Source organism: Podarcis gaigeae (assembly GCF_964106915.1).
Source record: "Podarcis gaigeae genome assembly, chromosome: 9".
In the NCBI taxonomy this organism is placed as follows: Eukaryota; Metazoa; Chordata; class Lepidosauria; order Squamata; family Lacertidae; genus Podarcis; species Podarcis gaigeae.
The window spans coordinates 33656924-33682614 of NC_139685.1; the positions used below are offsets into that span (position 1 = coordinate 33656924).

The window sequence follows — 25691 nt, forward strand, 5'->3', positions numbered from 1 at the left end:
AGAAAGGATTTAGAGCATACCTAAAAGGACTCCGACTTTGGTGAGTCTCCAGGGAAAGGAAGTTTCATATTTACAGACCCTTAACAAAAACCCTCTACGTGTTTTTGCTGCATGAATCTTGGTACAAAGATTATTAATAATGACAGTACAAGTACATATCTTTGCTGGAATATATTAGGAAGTTATCTCAAGGTATATGACATGCATGAAGAAATAGATTTCATACAACAGTAGATGTTCTGAGAGCGTCTTTCTCCCAAAGAGATCAAGCACTGTGCATGGAAAGCTAATGCAGTTATTTTGTCTAATGAAGTTATATATGGCGAAAACAGCAAGGGCGTCTTAGTGCTTTCCTACTAATACAGAATTCTTGCACGGAGAAAAGAAAGTCCAACTGAAATGCTAGGAAATTACTAGCATTACTGCTGGAATCTAAAAGTTAATAGTAGGAGTGGAAGGGGATTTATCAGCATGCATATAATGCCTAAATACTAAGGCTCCTGACTCTACTGCTGATCTTTCTTTTTCCTACATGAAGATTAGCAACAGTATCAGTCAGATATTATCACCCAAGGTGCTTGCTCAATTAGCAAGACTTTCATTTTCAATGAATCAACCTCTGCAAAATGAAATTTACAACAATGCAGAAAGAGCCAGCCTATTACACTGCAAATTTGTTAAAGTTTTGCCAGAGCATGAGCATCTTTTAGAAACCTAATCTTGTTATTTAGATGGGCTTCAGAATGGCAGGGTCAACTCAGTGTGAGAGTCATGTTATAGTCATTGTTACTTTCTAGCTCATTTAAAGTGGCTCTGATAAATAATACATCTGTGATAGATTAGAAACAGTAAAAGAAAAAGAAATGCTCTCTGCATAAATTAATGATTATTGGGGAAATCCATTCTACTTACATACATACAAATCTAACTTCAACAGTTGTATTGATGGCCTCTGTTGGCAACAAACTAGATCTCAAATCACTGATCCCGTTGTTGTTAAATTTACATACCACTTAATGCTAAAACAGACTTCTAATCCCAGTGGTTCTCAAACTCCCAGGCTCCACTTGAGAGGGCTGAAAATTTATGAGTCACAAAATGGTGCTGCAGGCAAGGGCAAAGCCAGTCAAAAAATGGTGGCAGAGGTAAACAAAAATTGTCACAATCAGCTGGCAATTACAGACATGACTTTCTACTGAGATCTAATCCATTTTTAGAGCTTGCTAAATTCTTTTCCTTGTAAAAAGGAGTTCCAGTACATGCGTTTGCTCTGGTGGTAATGTGACGCAGCACCCCCATTTTAGGCAGAATTTACTGATCAATAGGCTCCCTTATTGCCCTTCCCCTCCTCTGGACCTTTGAAGGCCTACCTTCCTTCATATACCCCCTTCCCCAAACATCTCTCCCTCTCAGCCACTTTTACTCATCATGCAATGGGTTACTGGTGCTGGCATTGGTCCATGCAAAAGGCTGTGGCATGGTTAAGGGAAGAGGCAGTCAAATGAGGAAGCCCTGGACAGGCTGTGGCCCAGAGGCCCAGATGAAAGTGGCCCAAGACCCACCGGTGGATTCTTACCCACAGTTTGAGAAACACTATTCTATGTGGCTTATAGAAATGTAAACAGATTTACACACCAACCTCTCTCTTCCAGGGCAGCAACTCCCAAATGCTGGCAGATGAAATCCAAATTTGTTCTGGCAAAAGGTAAGTCAGCCAATGAGATTTAATCTAGTTCACACCATCTAGTATGCCCATCTAGTTCAGCATCCTGTTCTAACAGTGGCCAACCTGATGCCTATGGAAAGCTTGCAAGTGGGATATGAGCACAACAGCTTTTTGTCCACCTGTGATTTTCAGTAACTGGCATACTGCTTCTGATAGTGAAAGTAGAACATGGCCATTGTGGCTAGTTACTGCTGATAGCCTTGTCCTCCATAGATATTGTTACAAAAGTTGGGTACCATTTCGACTCTCTGCTGAACGGTAGCAAGATTCCAGGTGGTCCCAGGCATTCACCAAGACTTTGTGGTTCTTCAGAGAATTGAAAACATGGTGGAGACTGTCATGGCTTTAAGAAATAGGGTTTATTCACCTATTTGCACCTTCAGTCTGCATGGAGTCAAGATCTTACAGCATGGTCATTTCAAGAAGGGCTTGTTCCCCACAGCAATGCATCACCAGAGGCATCTCTCCCAGCCAGTCTTCAGGCAGCCTGCCCAAAATGGATCTCAGTCTTTGTTCTTCTCCTTCCTGCCAGCACACCTTGCCAATGACTCTCTTTTCCTGCCACCTTACATCCAGTTATCCTTGGCAACCTTCTGTCTGCTCAGGCCCAAGATTCCTCCTAGATGGGCCATCAACGCCTTTCGTCATGTTAATGCCTCTATCCCAGGTGAGGCCCTGGCTTGGAAAGGAAGCTTAGCCTGTATTTTTCCAATGGCCTGCTATCTTCCCTTCTATACTCCAAACAATCAAAACCCTACCATTTATTAATTTCTAGGGCCCCCCCAAAAAAAAAACCTCACAACAATATAAACAATGACAATTGATGGTTCTTAAGCAGGTTGCATTCCTAACCATGTCTATTTAGAAGTAAATCTCATCGAATTCTATTTTAGATGGGGTTAGGATTGCAGCCTTGGTTAGGACACGGGAACTCTTTAATGGAACAACTGCTTCTTTCTATGCTTTCTCCCCACCTTCTCTGCTTTGCCGCTCCATCCTCTTCCAGTAATGCCACAGTATGACATATTCAACCATTCCTTAACAGTGGAAAACTTTCCCTTCCCTTCTTCCAAACTTCCTTACCCAGCCAGATTGCCTCATTCACTGCTATAGCAGCCTATGAATTAGGACTTAGGTTCTTATAAATTAGGACTTATGTTTTCTGAATGAAACTGCCCTGACCTGGTCAAATTCAATAGACTCTGTATTTGTCCGCTATAACTTTTTTCAGTAAAACACTAAAGCAAAAAAATAACAGGACTATATGAATTAAAATTATGTATATGCCTGTGCCTTTGCATTCTACAGTGGACAAATTCTTTCCTCATCTGTCTGATGATGGCAAATAATTTTATGAATTGACATTTTGTGACACTTCAACTTGAGAATGGTGTGGGATACTGCAATTTCCCCCTGTTACTACTAATGCATAATGATTTTGACTTTAAAAGGGTCAGGCTTTTTAAGTTTAGAAGACTGAAATACTATATGCCTGCAAGATGTTTCTGTGCACAATAATTTGGTGTGCCAAATGGAGAAATGCACTTCTTAGCCACCAGTCTTGTACAATGAACCATGTGCTCTGCAAATGGCTATTGTGATTCAAAATGGCTATCACACACATAGACATTAAGCGATGTACAGAGATAAGCCATTGAAATCCATTAGGCAGTCCAATAAACTGTTGCAAAACACTCCTTACAAATACCATAGAAGAAAGCTTTTCATTTATGGATACATTTTGCATAGGAACATGAAGATCACTACATTTATTAATATTTGTTATACGGTCTTACAATTTTTTACTGCTGTCAGAATTTCCTGGTGGCAGTGAGACAGGGATATATCCAGTCCAATAACTGAGGTGAGGCCTTATGCTTCCTGAAAATGTAGGAACTAGAAACTTGAGAAGCTGCCTTATCTAGAGTCACACCATAGGTCCATCTAGGCAGTCTGAACACATAACACCAAACCTGCCCTGATTGCACTGACTACCAGTTAGTTTCCAGGCTCAATTCAAAATGTTGGTTTTGATTTATAAAGCCTATAAATGGCTCCAATACCTCTCTGTATGCCGTTCCTCATATAAACAAGCTCAGACCCTGCCATCACCTTAGGCTCTTCTGTATGAGCTCCTCCATGGGAGATTTGGAGAGTGTAGGCCAGGAAATTGGACACCTAAAATGGTGTCCTGGGGAAAAATTTGATGTCCAAAATTTCCTGTACTTGTTTTGTTTGGGGGTTTTTTGTGGGGGGTTTTCTGCTGAGCAGCAGAAGGAATGCCCCCCTTATGTGGAAGACCCAAAGTGTGCTTGCCCCATCCTGAAGTCCTTCTGGTAAGCAACTGTGAACAACCTGCTGGGAAGCTAGCACAGTGGCTCTGCCCCACCTAACCATCTTTTTCTGCCCCAAGGTCCATCAACTGAAGCCAGAAGTGAAATCATGACTCAGGCAGGTGGAATTAAGGAGCAAGATGCAACTGAACACCTACTCAACCGAGGAACTTGTGATCAAGCTCATGGGTCCTTTCATGCAAGAAGTCCTTGCTGGTTTTCTCCTAAGCATTCTCTCTCAGCAACCTAATTTATGGAAGTGAAAGCTCTTTAGTAATTGTGACTGTTATCCTGCTGAGAGTCAGAAACCATTACAAGTTACCCAGTGATCCAACAATAGATTCTGATCTACCATCTGGCCACCACTGGCAGACTCTGGGTTTAATCTCTGGCATCTCCAGGTAGAACTGAAAGACTATGAAGAGCTGCTTCCAATCCACACAGACAATACTGAACTAGATGGGTTTTCCTTATGCAAAGCATGTGCTCTGGCACCAAAATGCAACCCACCTTGCAACAAAACCAATGTTTAAGCAATGTAAGAACTATTTTTCCATAACTGTCAATGATAAAGAACTTGGCCTTCAATATAGAAATTAATTGGAGCAGGGGCCTAGTCACTACCTTATCAGATCTGTGGCAGCAGATGAATTGTACCATTTGGGGAGAGGCATGCTATAAACAATAAGTATTTATAGCAAGCCTTTAAAATAACATTGATGCCTGTGTACAGATTCTGTAATTGAACATCAGAGCTCTTTTATTTTTAGAACTAAAATGCAAAGACATGGCAAAGTTTCATGACTCTAGAGTAATACAGGACTTCAGCAATCAGCTACAGGGTCACGTACAGTATCTTTAATTTCACCTGTTGAGTGCTTGCGTGAATGTTTAAGGGCCCCAGAGGACATGAGAAACCATGGAAGAGAAACACAATCCCTGTGAAGATGAGGAAAATATTGAAGAACAGCCAGGCAGGATCATAAATAACATGAAAGACGGGCTCTGCTCTCTAATGCTCTCATAAAGAGTTCTCTCAAAACTCTTTTTGGCTCAGCCATGTGAAGGGCTGTGCTGATGGGCATTGTATGAGGCACATGCAACAGCACATGTCACACCCAGCAAACCACACCCAGATTGTTGCTTGGGGAAGCATTAGGCTAAACCATGTTGTTTTTGTTAGCCTTAAAGGCCATATCTGGCCTGGGTTATTTCCAGGCCAGCCAGGGCGATGGAAACTTTTCCGCACTGCTATCATGCACCTCTCCTGCACACTGCTCCAGCATTAATGTGAGAAATTAAATTGAGAGTGTCTAGCTCTGCCTTGAAGTATCAACCAAAAGGAGAAAGAGTCAGCTTAGTTTTCAGTAGTGGTCAGAGCATTGGACTAGGACCTGGTAAACCAGAATTCAAATCCTCACTCAGCTATTAGGCTCAACTTCACAGGTTTGTTGTTGTTTATAATAACAAGCTTATTATAAAGAATATGGGACATATCTAGGTAAAATAAATGCATAGAATTGTCATGTAAAATATTGCAGACTCTCATGGGTCTGCATTTGCACAGAAAAGTATTTAGATTTTAGAATGAATGAATGAATGAATGAATGAATGAATGAATGAAGAAGCAAACAAACATTCTTTGATATGAATATTATAGTCTTACAGAATCACAGAACTGCTTTTGGTTTTAAAACAGCTGTGGAAAACCCTTCAGGGGCTGACAAATGAGGGAAGGATGAATCTGACAAGCTTGGTTTCTCTGTGTTTCATGCTTTTCCAATCCTGAATTCAGTTTTCCCCTTTCCCCCAGCACTTTTTGGGGAAAGGGGTTAATGTCTGCATGAATATTTTTGTGCATTTCTCCCAAAATACATGTTTTGATGCTCAGTTTTCTCAAGCAATTTTCCCTAATGCATTTTGTATGTTTTTTTCTCACTAATATACAGTTGTTTGTACACACTTTCCCCGCATATATGTTTTTAGGTAAACATTTTTTGGTGGGAGAGCAAATTTTGAATAGTCGCTGTGTGTTGGTTCATGGTGTACAAATTTACTGTGTGTTGGTTCATGGTGTACAAATTAGGTAGGTTCCTATTGATGCAAATGAAAATAATGCCTCTTTCACCTTCAGTGTAAATTCATGTGAGGGGGAAAATATGCTGGGATGGGGAACCTGGATCAGTAGGCAACATATTACACAGAGAATCACTTCTCAGGCCTGTTTCACTCTCAGATTCTCGCATCACAGAATTGCTTCTCTTTTTAAGAGCAGACGTGTCTGTATTTTATGCACATGTGGAAATCACATGTGGCAGCCCCTTGTGACAGTGAGAGCTAACTTTACTATGAAAATGGTACAAAACCTTGCCAAAGTTACATGTATTTTGTTTCAAAATAAGGGATTGGCTGAAGTTTAGAAACCTTCCTAAGATATAACATAAATGGAGCCTTTAAGCTTCCTAAAAGCGAACGTGATCTGTAGATTTGCTCAGCATGTGATTTTCACTATCAAAAGTTTAAATAATAATAATACTTAGGTAATTTAATCAGAAGCACTGAACTGTACTTTTTTAAAAGTTACCCATCGATAGGATATGCTTCTTGACTCTAAATATGTTTTGGATTTATCTGAAGTTTGAAATAATTGGACCGGCTCTTAATTGTGCCAGCACAAAAAAAGCTGGAATTATTTTTACCGCTTCAGAAAACTCTTAAAGTAATTTTACTATATGGCTGACTTACCTGACATTCTTTAAATGCTGTAAGAAAGAGAAGAATTAATCATGTGATTTATTTTATTTTATTTTTTGGCTAAATAAAGGCCAAATCATGCTTCCAGGCCAAAAACACGGCACTACTTCTGGCATTCTGGTTATTATGATCAATGCTATGGTAAAAGGCAAGGTGATGTGAGAAGGAACAGCACATCTTATTTTTCAGCTGTTCCCCATAGAAAGCATGTGTTCCACATTTCCCTTCATTTTTTGAATCTGAGGGTTTGTTCACACAGTCTAGTAATGTTTATTTTCTCTGTGTGATCATGACCACAATCACATGGAGAAACTTTAGTGCAAACCAGTCGTTTACACAAACCAACGGTTTCTGTGTTTGCGGTAGCTCGGCTGAAAAATACAGTCTTGATCACTGAAATGACTGCAGCTATCCTAATGTAATCAGCTGGTCGGCCCTAGCATTCTGCAGAAGGACATGGCTGCCTCAGACAGTAGAGGTTGAGGGGCAGGGAATGAACAGAGCAGTGTGTGCCAAGCCCTAGGCTTCTAAACTAGCCAGTTTTGTGTTCAGATGTAATGGAGGGCATTGTCTCATTGCCAATACTGAAGTAAGTTTCAGCTGCCCGTCTAAATTTTAAAAGTCAGCTTTTGTACATGGGAAGGCACCAACTTGTCCATTACCTTAGATACAAGGGCTTTTTTGGAGAAGAAGAAATGAGCAGTTGGGGGGGAAATGTTGTGCAGTTGGAAAGCTGATGTGCCGTTTGAAGAATGGAGGGAAGAGAATTAGCTTCGTTAGGTACATGTGTCTGCTAAGCACCTAAATGAAAGGCATTGTGAGAGCCAGTGTGGTGTAGTGGTTAAGAGCAGTAGTCTCGTAATCTGGTGAACCGGGTTCGCGTCTCCGCTCCTGCACATGCAGCTGCCAAGTGACCTTGGGCTAGTCACACTTCTCTGAAGTCTCTCAGCCCCACTCACCTCACAGAGTGTTTGTTGTGGGGGAGAAAGGGAAAGGAGAATATTAGCTGCTTTGAGACTCCTTCGGGTAGTGATAAAGCAGGATATCAAATCCAAACTCCTCCTCCTCCTCTTCTTCTTCTTGTTCTTCTTCTTCTTCTCAGTGTCAGGGACAGCATGTACACAAATTACATGAGGATAAAAAGCACCAGTTTCCATACTTAGAACAAACTGTCCAAATTATATCAAGCATCTTTTTTTAAAAAAAAAAAAAACCTAGAACCTCCTCTTCTTCACTTTCATCTTTGGGCAGCATCCTGAAATAAAGAGTGAATCTTTAAAGTACTCTTTTGTGTGTTGCGCCTGCTAGTTACTGAACCAAGGTGGATTCATAAATGAATTGTTGCTTTATAGAAGTTATTAGGTAAGACTGACCCCTATAGAGAAACTACCAGTCTACTATAGAAATATTCTACTCAGACTACTATAAAAGCTTTTCTTCCTTGGTACAATATGTTCGACATTTAACCTTTTCTAATGCTTGGTTTTGTCCTGTGCCATCTATGTATGTTTCAAAGTTCATTCTTTCTAGTAAGTATAAAAACACATGAAAACTCCCTAGGGGTATTGTGTGTCCAACAAAGCATTCCATCAGTGATATGGACCAAATAAGAGGAAGAGCTAAAGGCACCAGCTGAATGACCTGTTTCCTATCTTTCATATGTAGCTTCCAGCTGTTTAAGATGTTGAAGGGACCCACTGATCTTGGAAGATGTGCACTCTGTCCTTTGAGTATACTAGTGAATAAACAGGATAATAGAAACTGCAAAAGACTATGGAGCTCTGCGGTAGTGAATTGCATTGGTCAGCTGTTTCTGTAAACATTTCTTTTACAATGTATTAATTTAATCAAGCAACTCCTATTTATTGCCATAAGAAACTGGACAAGCAGCTGTTTCCTATTCACTTATTCCAAACGATTCATGATTTTATACAGGTTTATCATATCCCTCATCCTACACCTATGTAAAAAAAAAAGTCATCGTCTTTTATCTTCTCCACATGTGGAACATAGTTGCTATTGAGTTTTGTGTTTTTCCCCTTTTCCAGTTCTACTACATCATTTTCATTTCAGGTGGGGTTACTAGATTTAGATAGCAGACAATTGTGATTACACCACTGACATGTTATTTCCTGAGTCCTCCCCACCCATTTCAAATGTTCTGTTTCCCTTTTAATAATTTTGTCTGACACCCGGCCTTTATGTCTTTGGTGGGCTGAGTTGCAACACCACCATTGTGTACGCACCATTAGAACTATTTTATTACCTTTGTCCTTCATTCATAGGGACGCGGGTGCGCTGTGGTCTAAACCACGGAGCCTAGGGCTTGCCAATCAGAAGGTCGGCACCTCAAATCCCCGTGGTGGGGTGAGCTCCCGTTGCTCAGTCCCAGCTCCTGCCCACCTAGCAGTTCGAAAGCATGTCAAATTGCAAGTAGATGAACAGGTACCAATCTGGCAGGAAGGTAAACGGCAGTTCCGTGGCTGCTCTGGTTTCACCAGAAGCGGCTTAGTCATGCTGGCCACATGACCTGGAAGCTGTCTTCAGACAAACGCCGGCTCCTCGGCCTATAGAGTGAGATGAGTGCCTCAACCCCCGAGTTGTCAGGGGTACCTTTGCCTTTACCTTCATTCATAATTTTGAACAAATAGGATGAATATTACATGGCATCACATGTTGTAATGCCCAGGTTGCTAGTGTTGTGAGGCCCTTTCATAATTACGCAAAACCTCATTTAGATGTAATTGTGTTCAGTGTTTTCATATTATTTACATTAACCTGCCACCAGTAGTCATTGGAGGACATTGCTGAATTACTTGACTCAATTGCTTGAAAAGCTTAAGGATTTAAAATAAAATAACAAGAGACTTTGGCCAGGAAACCTTGTCAATTTATAGTTCTCCTCCCTATAAAACAGATGAATTTAGTACATTTACTGGGTTGTAAGACAAACAAATGTGGTTACCTCAGTATAAATGAAAGCTTTAATGAGGCAGCCCTTGCTTGAGTGTTTTAGAAAGTGTTCCAAGATTTTATTCATGAATGGACTTTCTTTGCTTATTCATGTAAAGTTGTTGACCCTTCAAGCTTGTGTCTGCACAGCCTGCATGGTCAAGGGCCCTGTTATATGTACAGCAACCCAAGTGAATGAGAGCTATGTAAATGTATTCTGGAAAACACTCAGATGAAGGGTGGATTATGTCTTACTTCATGAAATATATGCATTTGCATTTGCACAGGATGTGACTTAGCCATGAAAGGGGTGGAACAGAATGCTAAACTTCTAATGTTGACATCAACCTTAGGGTTGTGTGCACTTGGAAGTGTGCCCCACTGATTTCAATGGAAAGTATTTGCGAAGAAGGATACTTATGAGTGCAGCCTTAAAGAATTATATACAAAGGTTCTGTACTGCACTGAGTTGACGCTGCTCTCTGCCGCACCAGAACAGGTTGCCGGGTTGTGGCAAATTCCTGGTATAAATGCAGTTCAGAGGCTGCCTAGATGAGATGCCACTGAAGATGAGATGAGACCCGCTGGATTCATTTATATTTTTAGAAAGATGAACAGAAAAGCCTACTTATCAAAAGATGCACAATATGTATTCAAGATTGTTTAAATTTTGTATAATTAGATGTTCAGATACCCTGCATATTTCATATCATATTTGTCTTCTTTCAGTAAGTGGTGGGGAACCTCAGGCCTGGAGGCAGAATATGGCCCTCCAGGCCTCTCAGCCTGCCCTCATAACTATCCCTAGGCTGTATCCCTCACTGACCTTGCTTTACACCACAGGCATTTTTGCCTGGCTGGAATGTGCCATCAAACTCTGTTAATGCCTAATGCTTGTCTGGATAGAAGACACAGGTGGCTGAGTGAGTCAGGGCAGAAACTAGCTTCCTGTACAAAGGTAACATTCAGACTCATTGGCCTGTGGCTCCGCCCACCACTGACATGTGACCCTCCAAAGGTTGGCCAAAAGTGAATGTAGTCCTAGGACTTAGAAACTTTCCCTGCTTTCCCTGCTTTCACTGCTTCCCAGTGGCTATCAAAATGGTTTCTGCACTGGGTTTCAGTCTCTGGGTTTCAATTCTCTGGGTTTCTATTCGCCATATAATTGCTTCCCCTATTCATTCATTTATTTTCAGTGCCCTCCCGCAAGAGCACAATTACAATTATGCAGGAAGATTTTTATTATTATTATTTTTAAAGCAAAAAAAATAATCATCTCTAGTATTCCAATTTGAAACTGGACTCTGGGCACCGTCCATCCTATTTAAAATGCCTCCTGAAAGCAACAGTTTCCATCAGCCTGTTCATCCTTTTGCAGTGCTGCCGTTGGTATCACTTTGACACATTTCACCATTAAATGCTGGTGGCTGCTTTTAATTGCTTTAATTGCTTAAAAAGCTCACCACTGTACAGTTCATTTTAAAATCAAGTTTTGATTCATAAATCCAGAGCATTCCGTACACCCAGATGAAACAGTACATATGAAAGGCACACATTCTCCTTCACTCTTGAGTTCTAGGATTTGTATATGCCCCAGATGCATTAATATAAACTAGATTTCTTTCCCTTGTCATAGAACTGAAAATTATTAACTACTTCACATGAAGAAACATTTCAGCCCAAATCCTCCCTCACGTGTTCCATTTTACAGATCTGTTGTATCATTCAGGTTCATATATTCAAACTATCCCAAAATGAGAGTTTAAGGGAACCACATATCCTTGCATAAAACAAAACAACATAACCTCAATAGAAATTAAACCAGATCCAAATAAAATATCATGCATGCACACAAAACACCTTGATTCCTACTATGATGGCATGCCTAGCATGGGACTAATTATTCTTGGGGGGGGGTGGAAAGGTATTGCATCTAACTCAACATTTGTCTCTCTACCTTAGGGACCATCTACATGTAACTTTAACTACAGTGGTACCTTGGGTTACATACGCTTCAGGTTACAGACTCTGCTAACCAAGAAATATTACCTTGGGTTAAGAACTTTGCTTCAGGATGAGAACAGAAATCACGCAGCAGCGGCACGGCGGCAGTGGGAGGCCCCATTAGCTAAAGTGGTGCTTCAGGTTAAGAACAGTTTCAGGTTAAGAACGGACCTCCGGGACGAATTAAGTACTTAACCAGAGCTACCACTGTATATGGAAGCTTGCTTCCGAGTGGTGATTCCCCACATCTGAGTGTAATCTCTCGTTCAGTGGACTATGTGAATGCTCCTGACCATAGGGAAGTTCCCTGACCACATCCTCATGTTGAAAATACACGTGAAGGGGTTGTGCAGTTGTGCTGACCTGCTGGGCCCCCTTAACAATAACATTATGTGCCAGCATTTGACAGCTGTGTAAAGGGAACTTCATGCCTGTGCCAATGTATGCATGTGGGGCTTACAACATGCAAGGGGGAAATCCCGATTGGTTCAGAAAAATCTCAACCCTAAACCTCTGTTTAAAACTTTCCTCTTCAGTTTTCATTTGAGCTTCTCTCTCCTTTTGATAGACAATATGAAATCAAGCCCAGACCTTGTTCTACTGAATCTTTAGAAGTCAAATTGTGTGAAAAGCAAAAATGGACTCTGCCGTGAAAGCCTGCAGCCATGTATACATGTACACATGAAAGTAGGCATGGGGTGAGAAACTCAATTTTGTTTATATTTTCATGAGAAACTGCATAATATGCATTTCTTGACTCAAAATGCAAGCCAAAGCATAGCTATCTTTCAAACCTGCACCTTTCTGAATTTTGCAATGCAATTCATCAGCCAATGTATACAAAAATGTGTATATTGAGGGAAAGAATTGTGGAAAACACATACAAAATGCATTGCATTAGGGATACAGAGAGAGAGAGAGAGAGAGAGAGAGAGAGAGAGAGAGAGAGAGAGAGATGTTTTCATTAGAAGAAATTCTTACTAAAATGCTGACAAATTTACATAGGGAAGTGCAGATTGTTGAAGATAAGTAGAAAACAAATTTAAGACTGAAAAAATGAGAAACCGAGTGAAATTGAACTTGACAGATTCATTCATCCCTAGTGGAAATAAACTGTTTCTATTCTAAACTGTTATTGATTTAACTTGATCGCAAAATGTATTTGCTTTAAAACGTTGTATAAAGCAAACATGGAACTTAGTTTAAGGAAAAGGGTAAGAATATATTTTTTCACATTGTGATTTGTTTGCATTTTTTTTCAGGGAAATATAAGTCCTGAAAACTGTTGTGTAAGCTTACATTTTGTGTGATTTTGTACAGCTTTACAAACCAGTGCTGCAGTTACTTTGCACAATATGAAGATGGGATTACTGGAGCAAGTTGACTTGTATTTTTGGTATATTCCAATACTGACCATTTTACTAAAGATTTTGAAACAGTTGCTTAGAAACAACATAATGGCCCTGATCCAGAGAAATGTGTACCCACATTAAATTCAACAGGACTTACTTTTGGGTAGACCTGTATAGGATTACACTGTAAATTGTGTTTAAGTCACAATGGAATAGAAATACAACTTGCTTTCTCTGGACTGAACTCAACATGTATGAAGAAGGACTGAGTCACATTGTTCAGTTTGAAAAGTTCACATCTTCCAATCAGATTGTGATGTCCTTCCCAAAGTGTGAGTTAAGTAAAAGATCATGCAACCAGATGTTAAACTAGAGGCCCTAATGGAAAATGCTGCCTTTTTTGTTTTTTAAAGGGGAAAATACACATTTCTTAGAAATAGGAAAACAATTAAGCAATCACATATTTTTATTTTCTGAAACAAAGGAGGATATAATGGTCATTTTCTGTGTGTTTTTCTCCAGATTAAAAAAAAGTATTTGTAATAATTCCAGGAAAGTATTATCTTTATTTTAGTTTGCCTTAAATAATTATATTGGAGCAATTCCATTGATGTCAATGCCTCTACCCTGTGGCTGCAATCCTGTGCACATTTATCTTGGACTCTGGGAGTAAATCCAACTAAACCAAATGGGGCTTACATCTGAGTAAATACTAAGAATTGTTTTGTAAAGGTTTGACTATTGTCAAATATGAAAAATATGTGACTTCAGGGTCTGAACAAGATTTTTTATAATAAATAAAAAAAGTATTATTATTATTGACATTTTACTCTGGATGGTGGAATTTCTTTTTAGGTCATATAACTGTAGTTCAAAGTTTGATGGAAAGGACCGTAAAGGGGGAGATGGTCCATGCCTAGTGGTATAAACATTGTGATACATTTACAAAGTTGTTAAAGATGCTGAACATTAGAATATGCTTAATCTGGACAGCACTGAAAGTAGACTCTTTTGTTATTGGAAAACGTGTTTTCAGGTGCATTTGAAAAGGAAAAACTCATGCAGTGGAATCATTGCAGACATGGTCCTCCTCACATTATCTTTAGTGGAAAACTGAACACTTGGAAGGGTGTTTTGGTAAAATATATGTTAATTTTTCCCAATACACTAATTTTCCAAATAGCCAGTTTGTTTGCTATTTGGGAACTTACAAACTGGCTGTTGCTAGCCAAGTGGTGGGAAAGACACAGTTTGCATTACCATCTCATACTGCGGAGGGAAAAATGTATTTCAAGAAGCAAATGGAAAATAAGACTGAGGATTTGATTCTCTCCCTTTTTCAAGCCTGCACAGTGAGTACAATTAGTGCTGCAATTAGATGTGACTTGTGGGATGAAGGGGGAAAAGAATACTGGAAATAGGAATGTGGGCCAAATTATATAGTTTTCTGCTACACTGACACAAATCCTGTGATCTTGAAAAGGACTGTATCAAGGAAGACAGAGAAAAACTTGGTATGTGACATGTTTTTGTCTATGGTGTATGTGTATGTCTGTCTGTATGCTTGAATCTACCCACATTTGTGCAATGTACCTGAAATCAATTTAAATTTACATAACATGCCAGTTTGCAGATTAAAAGAAACATTAAATGTTTACACACTGCTGTTGTGTTTTTCATTTCCATATTAATGGTTCCAAAATGTCATTCAGTATATTCTCTCACTTTTCCTCACCACCCCTCTGGTGATAGGAAAGTTTCCTTGTCTCACTAATTGTGTAAGTCTAAAAGCAAATGTCGTTTTTGCAGGGGTGGGTGTGTGAAAATCAACAGACTGGAATACTGAGAACTAGAATTTCCACAGAGTAGTGCTTCAGTCCAGAGAAGAAAGATACCAAAAGGGCATTTTCATGGCTGGAGCTGATGTTGTCTCTGTTCATTAAATTGGAAAACATTATTACAAAGCAGTAGGGTAAAGAATTTCAATAACATCATTCTATGCTATCATCCACACACAAGAGGAACATAGATGTGTGCTTGGGAGAACCTCATCTGAGGCCCACAGGCTAACTTAGGGGTTACAGAAGAGGCTGTGTAGTATATCTCCATGAATCTCCCAGGTTCCCCATGAATCACCATGTAGATTCAGTTGCCACTCCATTGGTTTCTGTATGTGAAACCATAGCGGTGCTTCCTTTGTTCCCTCAGCCAGTAAAATATCTTGGTAAAACCCATTATTAATTTTACAACTGAGATGGAAATTTAATGAAAACTTTTACTTTATGTTTAAGCTGTTTGAAAAGGTCAGTGAAAAAGCACTCCAGTGTGGTGTAGTGGTTAAGAGTGGTAGTCTCGTAATCTGGGGAACCGGGTTCACATCTCCACTCCTCCACATGCAGCTGCTGGGTGACCTTGGGCTAGTCACACTTCTCTGAAGTCTCTCAGCCCCACTCACCTCACAGAGTGTTTGTTGTGGGGGAGAAAGGGAAAGGAGAATATTAGCTGCTTTGAGACTCCTTCGGGTAGTGATAATGCAGGATATCAAATCCAAACTCCTCCTCCTCCTCCTCCTCCTCTTCTTCTTCTTCTTCTTCTTCTTCTTCTTCTTCTTCTTCTTCTTCTTCTAAGTGTGATGTGAAAAAATGAAAATTAAGATTTATTTATTTTTTTTAAAAAAGACATGTTAGCTATCTATGTGCAGGAGACCTTTTTCTACAGAGAAGCATTCAGGAATGTGAACTCCCACCTTTAGGTATAGTTTCAAAGCAACTTAGACTATTCTTACAGAAAGTATAACACCATTTACTGGAAGAAGAAGAAGAAGAAGAAGAAGAAGAAGAAGAAGAAGAAGAAGAAGAAGAAGATATCCCGCCTTTCACTCCCTTTAAGAGTCCACCGCTCTTAACCACTACACCACACTGGCTCACAACACATCAACCACATTGCTTAAAAATATCAAATTCTTACAATTCACTCTAGAAAACCTGTTCACATATTACCATGAGATCTTGAGGGTTATAAGCACAATCTTCTTGACACATATAATCCAAAAACAGTTGCCACACATTATAGAAAAGATAGGGATTAGAATTCCCTTTGGTTGTATGAATCTGGCACATCAGCTTTTCTGGAAAGGGCTATTGTCCATGCTCTGGAGTACCATGCTTCAATGTTCAAGCCCAAGGCAGTGTACCATCGCATGACTATTTCCATATATGCCACTGTAAGGAGGAACATCACAAGTTCTTTATGAGCAGTTGGTGGAGTTGACATGTCCTTTATTCCAAGTAAAGCGAGTTGAGGAAAAACTTGGAGGTCCATTTTGTATATTAAACTCAATTCCTCAAATACCAGAACACCAAATGGGCAAACACATTTTCAAAACCACCACAACTAATAACTAACATGTCTGATACACACATAGAATCTGTCTTACATTGATTTCTACATGCAATAATTTGAAAATAGAGAGAGAGAGAGCAGGAATGAACAACCTTTTTGAAGATCAAGGGCTGCATTTCCTTAGGAGAAAGTGGCTAGGGGGTCCCCAAGCCAAAAAGGGGGAGGATCCACTCTCTCACTCACACAGATACATTTCCTCACCCCCTCCATCAGCCCACCTACTGCATGGATCCTCAGCCTCTGCTTGCCTCTGCACAGCCTCTCTCCCATTTATTCATTCATCATCAACATCAGTTCTTCTTTCCTCTAAAATACCTTTCAGTCATGTGAGTGTCACCTGGATATTTTACATTCCAGTTTCTCTGGTTGGCGTGGCTTTGAAGTACTAAATAGAATACATCTAAACAGAACTGATACAGTTTCATTTCAATGTATGCCTGCAGTTCAGATGACTTACAATAATGCTAATAATCACATGTGCATAAAAGGAAGGTTCATTTTAAATTCATGTCATTCACATTATGCTGATGAGGCTTTTCTATTTTGGATAAGCTGCATTCTCTCTTCCTCTCCCTTCTGCTTTCTTTAGTGGTTAGTCTCTGTCATTGGCTCATCGCTGCCATTCTGCAACATGACAACTTCATTTGTACTTTATAAGTTCCCAACCCTAACTGAGAAAGTCTGCTCTGTGATGTTTGGGGAAAATGGTACATGTTGTGGCTTTCATCGTTTTGGAAATGATTCCAGCTGAAGTTTTACTTCCCAAAAGTGGGACTCGTTTTAACTGCTCATAAAATTCTCTCCACAACAGCTAGCTGCAGAGAAATTCTCCTGTTGTTTTTGGTAAGTTCACAAAGCCTCTGGAAAACACCTTTCAGTCATGTGACTAGCAGTCAAGAGCTATACATAAAAAGGTGGGGGGACCCAAATCCTCATTAATTTCCATGTACTGCTCTAGCTGCCTTCCTTGTAGTAAGATTTTGCCTCTTCCTCCCTTATTTTAAACAGAGGCACTGGTGGTAGAGTACACTAAGCCCAGCAAATGTCAAGCTTTGCTTTTAAATTATTGGTATTTAAGGGAGGCATAATACCATTAAGTCTAAAGCTATTAAGATTTTCCTAGTGAAAACACACAGGGCCATTTTATGCCGTTCTGACAGAGGGCTTTAAATAAGCCCCACTGTGCGGATGTTGTAGCCTTTTCTATTTCCCAGGGAGAAAATGTCAGGAGAGTTGTGGTGATGGCACTTGGTTTGTATAAGACTAATAAAAGGATTGAGATGTAGGCATGTTTCTCCAGTTCTGGATTCCCGCCCCCCTCCGTGGTCAGAACTTTGAAGTTTTTTAAAAGCTTTGTTCTCTTCCTCTTTGCCAGGCTAATAAAAAGAATTATTATTACTACCACATTTGTGTCTCTTGGATTTTTTTTGATTTTTTATTTGGCTAATGCAAGTACTTTTACAACATAATTGCGCCGAAAAAGAGCAATTAGAATTAAAGGAGCCTTGGCCAATAAGTACAGCACTTATTGCAATTATACTAGTAACATAGGAAACCTGAAAGCCTACTTGAATTACCCAAATGATACTTTAAGAGAGAGAGAGAGAGAGAGAGAGAGAGAGAGAGAGAGAGAGAGAGAGAGAGAGAGAGAGAATTGCTTTTAAACTTAACAAAACTCTTAATTGGTGGGGGAAGGGTGGTTGATATGAATCTGTGGTAACCAGATTTGCAGTCTGAACTGTTCGTCTGCCACACTGTTGGCCATCAAAGAAGGCCTGTCTCACCAAGCTTTCTATTTTCACAACAGGATATCTGGTTTCTTTTATGAGGATACAGCTAGGTTAATTTGGTTTAGTGGTTTGCTGGAGGTAAGCATGCTCTTCACAGTGCAAACACCAAAATCCCCCCCTCAAAGCAGTTTCCTGCTAATAGCCAAGGTCTGATTGGCAGTTTTGCATTGTAAAGTGTGATTTGGTTGGATAAATATGTTTAGTCTAGTAAGCACTTTAGTGATTGAGTGTCTGTTAATGGATAAAGGTGGATTACGGTGAAACCTCTACAGGCTGTCATTGAGCACTTTAGAGATGTGAGATGTCAGAAAGGCAAGGGAGGCAAATTAATGGGGAACTGTGACCAAACTCGGCAAAACTCGGACCATATTTTAAACACTGGGTGGTGCTAATTTTTGCATAGTTTTGAAGTCATAATCTCACCGGAGGACCCACAGCCCAACTGAACCTCCCAATCTGGCCTTACATTGCTGGATTTTGTCTGGAAATGTAGACAGAGAATTTAAAGGCAGTTTTCAGCACTGCATGAATGTAACTAGGATGACTGTTTATGCTTCCTTTTAATAGATTCTCCTTTTCCACAAGAATTATAGATCCAGAGAACATGGCAGATTTCCCTTACTTCCGCTGCCTCTCCCCTGGAGTTCCCTCTTGTTGCTCAACTCCAGACTTCCAACCTCAGGTGCAAAAGGTCCATTTTAAGGTATGTATATTGGAATGTAATTACTTTTGGGAGGGCATTTCCTTTCTGCCCACAATAAAGAGAGTGTGGTGCTAAAATGTTAAGAGTAAGCATATTGAATTTAAATAGCTGAAATTGATTCCTCCCCCCCCTTTTTCCCCTTTTTTAATTTATGGGTAATATCCAACTTAGTTGCACTCAAAAATAGTACTTTAATCGATGGAATCAAGTTGCTCAAGTCCACTGATTTCAGTTAGTCTACTCTGAGTAGGACTAGTGTGGTTTTTACTTCTGGAAAATAAAAATAAAAATTATTAGAGTATTTCTGAGCCAAGTCGTTAAAAACAACAACATGGCAGTGTACAATAAAATCATTAAACTATTTTGAAAATAATAAAATACAGAGCAAGGGACTAACAGCGGATCCAATTATTTATCTGAAAATGCTTGGTGGAACAGTCATGTTTTGGGCAGCCAGTGAAATATCAGAATTGTGATTGCCTGTCTGATTTTAACAGAAACGTTGTTTCAAAGTACTGGTGCCACCATGCCAAAGGCCTTAGTTTGCATAGAAACAAAACAAAGATGTGATAATTGGGAAACAGAAGGGCTTCTCCAGATGATCTGGCTGGTATGAAAGGGAAAAGATGGTCCTTCAGGTAACCCAGTTGTAGGTCATTCAGGGCTTTATATGCCAACAGGAATACCTTGAACTCAGTTGCTGATGTACTGGCAGAGCAGTTTTCAGTACCAATGTAATATGCCCATGTGGAGTGGCTCTAGTAAAAAGCTAGTCTGCCGATTTCTGCACTAGCTGCAATTGCCAAACAAACCTCAGATATGCTTTTTGTTATTGTTATTACAGAGTACAGTAATTCTAAACATTTTATTTCATATACAATGTTTATATGCAGCTTGATTATAATAAAACCTGTAAGCAATTTTCCCCCACAAAAGCCCTTTGATTTTCAGAGGTCATTTCCCCTATGTACATAGGGTTGCAGCCTGTATTAATTATATATGAGAATTGATAAAAAATATAGTTATACAAATATCCAGTTTTCCCCAAAACAGCCTTCTCATCAATAAGATTTTAAGCAGCATTTTTTCTTTTTTAAAAAATAATAATAATCTACCCTAATACTTTTACTAATATTCATGTACTGTGACACCACTGCTACATATGAGGATGGTGAAAAGCCTTATATGAGGTGGTGAAAAGCAGCCTTTTCCAGTGTTATAATAGCTCAGGGCAAAGTCATAAATGGATTTTTCAAAATGTTATGCATTTTAAGGAAGGCTTGAGAAGTACCTTTTTTCTGCCATGGTATGGGTATTCAGTGCCATGGTTTATTCAACTTTAAATGGAGTAGGCCCATTGAGATTAATAGCCATTAATAGTTTAAGTCCATTAATTTCAGTGCAACTTCTCTGAGTAAAAATGTGTTGAATACAACCCAATAGGCCAGATTCAGCTACCCTGTTCCACTAGCAGAAGCCAGCGTAAGGACTACTGCTAACACAATGGGCTTCCCTCCCCCTCTCCACACCACCACTCCCCACAGATTCACTCTGGAGGGATGGGGGAAACCCCAGAACAGCATACAAGAGGAGAAAATGGGAGGTTGTTCCAACAGGCGAGCAGAAATACATGCACCTACAGAACAACCTCCTTAGCTCTTGTACGTTGAATTCCATCCTATGTTTTTCACCTGGAACATGGTTTTCCTATAGAGGCATCCTCAGAGCATCTTACTGATCTGAAGGCAAAAGTGGTGTGTTCTGTGTGAGGACCATGGCCTGTCACTGCTGCGCATATAAATAAGCCCTTAGAGACAAACTAGCAGCTATTCTGGTTTGGATACAAGCAACCAGTGACTGGCTAGGGACGCGGGTGGCGCTGTGGGTAAAACCTCAGTGCCTAGGACTTGCCGATTGTATGGTCGGCGGTTCGAATCCCCGCGGCAGGGTGAGCTCCTGTCTTTCGGTCCCAGCTCCTGCCCACCTAGCAGTTCAAAAGCACCCCTAAGTGCAAGTAGATAAATAGGTACCGCTTTATAGCGGGAAGGTAAACGGCGTTTCCGTGTGCTGTGCTGGTGCTGGCTCGCCAGAGCAGCTTCGTCACGCTGGCCACGTGAGCCGGAAGTGTCTCCGGACAGCGCTGGCTCCCGGCCTCTTAAGTGAGATGGGCGCACAACCCTAGAGTCGGACATGACTGGCCAGTATGGGCAGGGGTACCTTTACCTTTAACCAGTGACTGACAGTAAAGTTTCTGCCTAAATGTACTGCTCCTAAGACTGGACTGTAAGTAAGAAGCTTATCTTAACAACTTGTAACACATACACACACACGTGCACACACACAAACCAACAAGATTGTTTCAATATGACAGCTTTAAATCTTTCAAGAAAGTTGATGTTTAAAACATGTTTGGCTATGAGAGAAGCCAAATTCCGAAATATGTCTTATTTTGATAGTAGGCTTAAGGAAATATATGATGGGAGAACGTACTAGCCTTCATATATATGCAATTATGAATGAGCAAAAAGATATGAAGATAGCATGCAATGAGATATGAAAGGAGGAAATGATAGGTTTTTTATTTTTATGATACAACTCATTAAGTCATTTTTTCTACTGCTAGTAATCCTGTAGGAGGCATACAACATTTAGAAATAAAATGAGTAAAATGCAATTAATATATAAAACATTTTATTAAACACTGCATACCACATAATAATCATCATCATCTCACTTCTTTGGAGGGGAAAATCAAACTGGACATCTTCCTTCAATTAATGCCCACCCCAGTTCACCTTCTCTCCTCTCCAACTTCCCCCATTGCTAACTTTTCACACACAATCATCTTCTCCTGTCATCCAAGCCCCAGGCATGTCTCCTCCTTTTGGAACTGGGCTGATCCTCGAACTGCTACATGACTGTTCCCCCTTGTGCACATGCCATAGATAGAGGGAATGGCTGAGGAAAGGAGAGCTCCACACTCACATCTGGGGCCTCCATCTGTTAGTAATAAATATATTTAACCTGTGCAGCATTTACTACATCTGATACAGTATTTGCTTGCCCTCACAAGCTATAGTGAAATAGGAAGGTGCTACTCCACCCAGCCGGGACGCGGGTGGCGCTGTGGGTTAAACCACAGAGCCTAGGTCTTGCCGATCAGAAGGTTGGCGGTTCAAATCCCTGCGACGGGGTGAGCTCCCGTTGTTCGGTCCCTGCTCCTGCCAACCTAGCAGTTCAAAGTGCAAGTAGATAAATAGGTACCACTCCGGCAGAAAGGTAAACAGCATTTCCGTGCGCTGCTCTGGTTCGCCAGAAGCGGCTTAGTCACGCTGGCCACATGACCCGGAAGCTGTACATCGGCTCCCTCGGCCAATAAAGCGAGCACCGCAACCCCAGAGTCGGTCACGACTAGACCAAATGGTCAGGGGTCCCTTTACCTTTACCTTTACCCCACCCAGCAACCGCCCCACCCCAATCAAAGTCTCCCTTACCTTGGTTGTGTGGCAGCAAAGCGGAGTGACAACAGGGGGTTCCAGCGAGATCTTGCTGAAAACCACTGGTGGTGCTGGCTCCACTTCTCTGCTGGTGGCAGAAGTGGCAGGGTAAGTAGGGTGCCCATCACTTTTGGGCTTCTGCACCCGAGGCAGCTGCCTCAACCCTCCTCATGGGCAGGGCAGCCCTGGATGCCAGGTTTGAGATGGTGTGACTTATTCGGGGTGACTCAAAGGGCTTCTCCGTCTCATTTCCATGCCTCCAGAGCAAGTAACCATTACATCACATTGGCTCCCACAGCAAGACTCCCAATCACCCAGGCAGCCAGGGCTTCTAGCTGTCCCTATGACTTTTTAAAATGTTGTCTTCTTATATTGTTCCCAGTCTTCCAGCTGGGTTGGGGAATAGTTCAAATGGGCTAGAAGAGTTCTATGAAGTTTTAGAAGATAGGATGCCAGTCAACAGGTGACAGTTCAGTGGTGTGTCAGCAAAAATAACACAGATTTAGAGAGCCAAGCGTTGTCCAGGAAGTTACAGCCTTCCCCAGTTTGCAGCCCTTGAGATATTCTGGACTACAACTCCCATCACTGACTGTTAGCATGCCCAATAGTCAGGGATTATGGGAGCTGCAGTCCAGAATATCTCAATGGCTGCAAGCTGGGGAACCCTGTATTAGACCAAGGAGGTTTTCCAACAGCTTGTTGCACCTGCAGCGATTTCTCTGTTCTGAAGGTTCTTAGGATTTTGGGCTCTGATGCCCTTACTATCTCTATTCCTACCTGATCCTGAGACACTCATACATTGCCTACAGAACTTGTGTTATGAGATGACTGGTAAATGCAGATAAGAAATGAATACACATACACACACACACACACACACACACACACACACACAGTGTTAATTAAAGTCTCTTTAACCTTGTCTTCCTTTCTCTTTGATCCCCTTTACAAGAACAATATCTCACATTTCACTTTTACAATCACTTAGGTGTACAAAGCCTTTGGAAACAGGACTAGAGATAGAGAACCTTGCTTATGCGGCCATCTGGCGTGCTTTTTTATCACATTTTTAAAGGGCACTGGAACCATTGGATGGGCATGCTATTAAGTACTCATCCACTTATCAAGAGGAAGCAGCTGCCATGCTGATAGCGAGCCCTTTCTTATAAACAAACTCCTTTGAGTATGAATATTATATTTGTGTCTTTAAGCTGACTTCGCTACGCAGATAATAATATTCCAAAGGAATAGAATAGGTGGCAAAAATAGCAAATGAATTCAAAACACCTTGACAGCATTGGATACAGCCCAGTGTCTTCTCAGATTCAGCCAGTCCTCAACTAGGGTCTTCCGTAATGATCAATAGCCATTTGTACCAACCCTCCCTGGACAGCAATAGAAAAACAGCTGTTTCCACCTGGGAACTGTATGGAAGTTCTTTACAACTGTACAATAATAAACAGTGGGAAAGCTCAGCCCAGTTTAGAGCTCCTTTTGTTTGCACACTTTCACTATCTTTGCATTTGTTAGACTGTAATTTTCCTTGCAATTGTATTTTATCAGGCTATTGTTTGTGTAGCTTTGGATTCTGCTGCAAACATATCTCAAATAAAATAAATGCCCAATTATATACCTCTCCCGCTTTCTTTTTGCATTTGCAAGTACATTGTTAGCAACTACAGAAGGCAGCTTGCATTTAGACAGAGTGCTCTTTAAGCAGCAAAGAATTACCCCTCCCTGGGAGGAAAAAAAGTCTAAATGCATAACATGATTTACCAGTTGTACGGCTCTAGGGTCTCAAATTCCCATAAATATAAGTGACAAATTATCAATAAATCATTCCTGGGCCTACCATATTGTGCCAATGTTTATTGAAATCCTCTACTAATAAATATGAGAATCACCTTTCCTAGCTGTATCCCGAGAAACAAAGATGACAGCAATTACAAACAGACATGAAAAATGAAAAATATGACTTTTGCAAGTAACACTTCTTCCCAGGCCTCCTTGGTCCAATTGACCCGTTCTAGAAGAATACTTTATTCCACAAACACTGCACCAAATTGATACTATCAACAAAATTGCAAGCCATATAGTTTTGAAAGGGGAAGTTCTAACAGGTAACTCCTGACCTTGAGAGGATTAATTCCCTTCCTTTTTTTATTATTAGTTGCAGATAATCTGTTTCAGGACCAAAAGGACTGTGTCTAAATAGCTGCTAATACTGTGCTGCATGATTTATGCTTTGAAATTCCAGTGTCACCACCATTAATCCCACAAAATTAAGTGGCAAGTGGAACAAACAGACGTGGCAATGTTCAGGGCTCAGTTATTACCCCTGTTATATTGAAATGTGGCATTATGGGCTGCGTGTCATAAATTTTCCCCCTGACAATATACCCAAACACATTGGGGTTTAAGTGTTGCTTAACTTGTATAAACAATGATGTATTGAATTGTCGAAGCAGGATCTGGCCCTTTATTCAATCCCACCCTGCACCTTCATGCACACATCTCAAGAATTTCTTGAAATACAGATTTTCTCGTTTCTGAATCTGATATAAATAACAATTAATGTGTTAAGGACATCCTTTTATTTTAACTCTCTTTTCTTTTACAGGACAATACCTCAAGGGTATTGATAACAAAGATTCCCACCTTCAAGCAGCTGAACCATGCTAGCTTTTAGTTGTGCTTTTTTGCAGTTGTAAAGCAGCTCCTCACACCACCTGCATTAATAGATAAAAAGTATCTTGTTAATTTGTAACACACAGGTCTAATTCACAAACAGATACTGAAAGTCAAGTTTTGGTGATGCTCCTCAGAAATTATTGAATGGTTATAAACAAATGAAAATAAAAAGACCCTTAATCACTTTATATTTTAATAAAAAAATTAAAAATTGTCCAGTGGCACCTTAGAGACCAGCTACGTTTGTTCTGGGTATAAGCTTTCGTGTGCATGCATACTTCTTCAGATACACCAATACACTTATAGATACACTTATATTTTAAATGAATGATACACAGATAAACAGCATGTACACTTAACACAAGCAGATAGTGAAGACCAACTGTCAATTGCACACCCACCCACGCAACACCCCCATACCCCTCAACTATCCGTTGGGACATCCCATTTTGGCTGGGGTCACATGACTCATGCAGGTCACCTGACT

The 25691-nt window shown here is 40.4% G+C and overlaps 1 long non-coding RNA gene across 1 annotated transcript; it reads left to right on the plus strand.

The window, feature by feature from the left end:
- The first annotated feature begins 30 nt into the window (after window positions 1-30).
- LOC310852042 lies at window positions 31-25322 on the plus strand. Its single transcript, XR_014567961.1, has 4 exons — window positions 31-40; window positions 1653-1705; window positions 18899-19016; window positions 25134-25322. It is a non-coding gene; the product is annotated as an uncharacterized lncRNA (long non-coding RNA).
- The last annotated feature ends 369 nt before the right edge of the window (window positions 25323-25691 follow it).